Consider the following 3,240-nt stretch of genomic DNA (forward strand, 5'->3'; position numbering starts at 1 on the left):
TTTCCATATAAATATATTGGTGGGTTGCAAATATTTGCAATGTTATCAGGGGTTTGTTATTTTGAAATTGGATTGGAAGTGACAGGAATTTTTTGTTTCCTTCCTCTTTGACCATTCATTTTTTTTAGTCGCCCTCTCTATTGCTTCTGTGCTATCTGCCCCCTTGGAGATCCTCAAACAAGACTTCCATTGGGAAATTGCCCAGATTCACATGTCACAAGATAGCTCCATTTCCTCTGCTTCATCTATCATGAACACTACCCATTTTCATCTCACACCGCCCTTATCATTTTGTTAAGTACAAAAACAAAAATTATCTGAAACTATGGTTGCAGGCACGCCATTTTTTGTTCATCATCTTATGCCACCATCACACAATTTCCAGCACCATCATGACGAGATCATTGACTAGCCGGAACTTGAACAGCATTGCCATTGGCTTTGCTGGCGTACCACCATGTGCCACCTCCTTCAGTACTGCCCTCTAATTCATATTGTAGATGAACTCACTCACTCCTCTAGTGAAGGCCCCCCTTATGCCTTATTTTTGTCGGAAATGCTCAACTCATTCAAAAATATTTATCTTTTTAACTCTTATATCCCCAAACAGCTCTAAATACCACTTCTTTAACACCTCTTTAATCCGGTTAAGTTTTTTAATAAACCTAAGACCTACAGCACAACCACTCCAAGTCTCCTTAACTATAGGGCGAAAGTCATGGAGCTTCATCCACATGTTCTCAAACCAAAAAGGAGTAGGGTCCAAATTTACATTTCTAAACTCCCAACCAAATAGGGAAATGATCTGAAACTGCTCTGGCTAGAATTTCTGGAATGAGATCAGGACGCTTGTCCTCCCACCCCTCGCTAAATAGGAATCTATCTTACTGACTAGCTACTACCCCCCCTCCCCCTGCAACTGACCAAGTAAATGTAGCATTCTGCAGAGGAATATGTTGTATCCGACACTCCTAAAGATTTTGCTAAAACAATGCATGTCAAAGAAAATCTTCCATCCCTTTTTTTTATCCCTGCCTTAAACCCAGCTAACTATATTGAAGTCTCCCCCACACCCACCAAGGATAATACAATCCATACACTGCACCCAATTCCTCCCAAAACTGGAACTGTTGGTCTAGAAGGACCATAAACAGAAGAAAAACACCACTGTCCTCTCCTCAACCTCAAGCAGCAGTGATAAAGAAAAGAAACCTCCAATACAATCTACAATAGTGTGACTTGTTACCCCTCGAGTGTGTCCCACACCATTGAAATTCCCCTGGATGCTCCTTGTGATGAAAGAGTAGCTCAATCTTTTCCTCTGCATGGCGAAATCTCCCTAACAACTCTTCCATCAACACATTCTAGATTAGTTGGAAGAACAAAATATGAGGAGAGACAATCTAGACACCATTTCCCGAACTAAATCCTTCTTCTTAAAGTTGCCTAATCCTCTAACTTCCAACTCATTAACCACATATTTTAAAAATCTTAGCACCTTCCAGGACACCCAAAAAAAAAAAAAAATTTATTGAAGATTTTTCTACTCTTTCCAAATTTTATTTTTCTCTGTGTCATAAGTATTAGTTGACATAGGCACTCTGACCATCTATCCTAAAGGGCTTACCAATTTAATACTCATCTCCTCCAAGAGGGCTTGGAGATCTCAATTGTCTCCCTCTTTCCCTAAAGGACAAACAGTAATACCTTCTTCCCCATTAGCTACCCTCTAGCAAATTTAGGTCCACTACTTGGAACAATAAGAATGCGATTCACATGCTTTATTTGGAACCTGGAAAATACGAGGGAAGGTAAAGGAAAGTATAAATGAATCCACTTTTCTTGGTGGATTATCCTAGGGAATATGAAAGAAAAAAAAATTCTTAGTAAATCATTGAATGAAATATTTGTTTTGTATGTTATTAACATTTAGGTTTTCATAAATTTTTTAATTGCATTTGAACAAATTTTAGTTCATAATAATATTTGAGATAGAAAGAAAATATTGTGGAAAATTAATTTCCTTAATTTAGTTTTCTTTTCTTTTTTATAATAAAATCCTTGATCCATGCATTGTGGTAGAGTTTTCAAAGGAAAGGGTTTTTGGTAGTTATTGGGGGAATTATGGGAATTACTCATGCTAGTTTTAAGTGGATTTATGGGCCATAACATAAGGGAAATTTTGAGGAGAACCTAGAAAAGGCGAGGTTCTAAATCTAGAATTATCAGGTAAAGTAGGATCAGGGATTATGCACAAATATTAGAGTATTGGGAAATTGAATAAATTTATTGAAGGGCCGAGAACTTAGAGATCATGCAAAATAGTAAAAGGGCAGCCTGGTGCACGAAGCTACTGCGTATGCGGGGTCCGGGGAAGGGGCGGACCACAATGGGTCTATAGTACACAGCCTTACCTTGCATTTTTGCAAGAAGCTGTTTCCACGCCTCAAGCCCGTGACCTCCGAATCATCAGGGCATGCAAAATAGTATTGGAATAAATTTTTTTTTTTTTTAAAAAGGTGATGATAAACTATAGAATGCAAAAGTCTGTAAACATTTTTTTATTAATCTACTGGGAGTGATAACGTTTGCAAGCATTACTTGTAGTCTTGTGTAGATAACATAAGTGCTGGTGTTTTATCTTTGAATTATATTCCAACTCAACTATAGAAATCTTGCTCAACAAAGTGCATTTGAACTTCAAAAAGGGAAAAAGAAAAAAAAAAACTAATAAACATCTGAGACTGAAAAGTAAACAAAATCAAGAATAATGTTATCAGTAACACTCATAAGCAAGCACCACTGAACGACACCCAAATCTTTCTAATCAACAAATGAGATTGAAAGTAAACAAAACCAAGAATAAAGTTACTAATATCACCAATGAGCAGACAACTATCAACCTCTACATTGCATGACCTAAATCTGTGAAATTACCAGAACAACTCTTAATGTTATGTTAAACTCAACCAAGGATGCCAGCACATCTATACCACCAAAATATAATAAACAAGAAAGCTTGGCTTGCTTGAGCTCGTGAATGAGCTCATGCATAAGCTGATTTCTAGCTTGCTTGAATATTTGTTTAGACTTGTTTATAGAGATATCTGTTTGGTTTAGTTAGGGACGCAAATTTATTTTAATACAGTTGACTGGATCTATTGTGATAGCATGTAGCATATTTGTTTTAAAAAATTAAAAATAATGCAAAAATTCTAATATCCTTAAAATAATCTTGTT

The sequence above is a fragment of the Malania oleifera genome, chromosome 12 (assembly GCF_029873635.1).
Source record: "Malania oleifera isolate guangnan ecotype guangnan chromosome 12, ASM2987363v1, whole genome shotgun sequence".
Lineage (NCBI taxonomy): Eukaryota > Viridiplantae > Streptophyta > Magnoliopsida > Santalales > Ximeniaceae > Malania > Malania oleifera.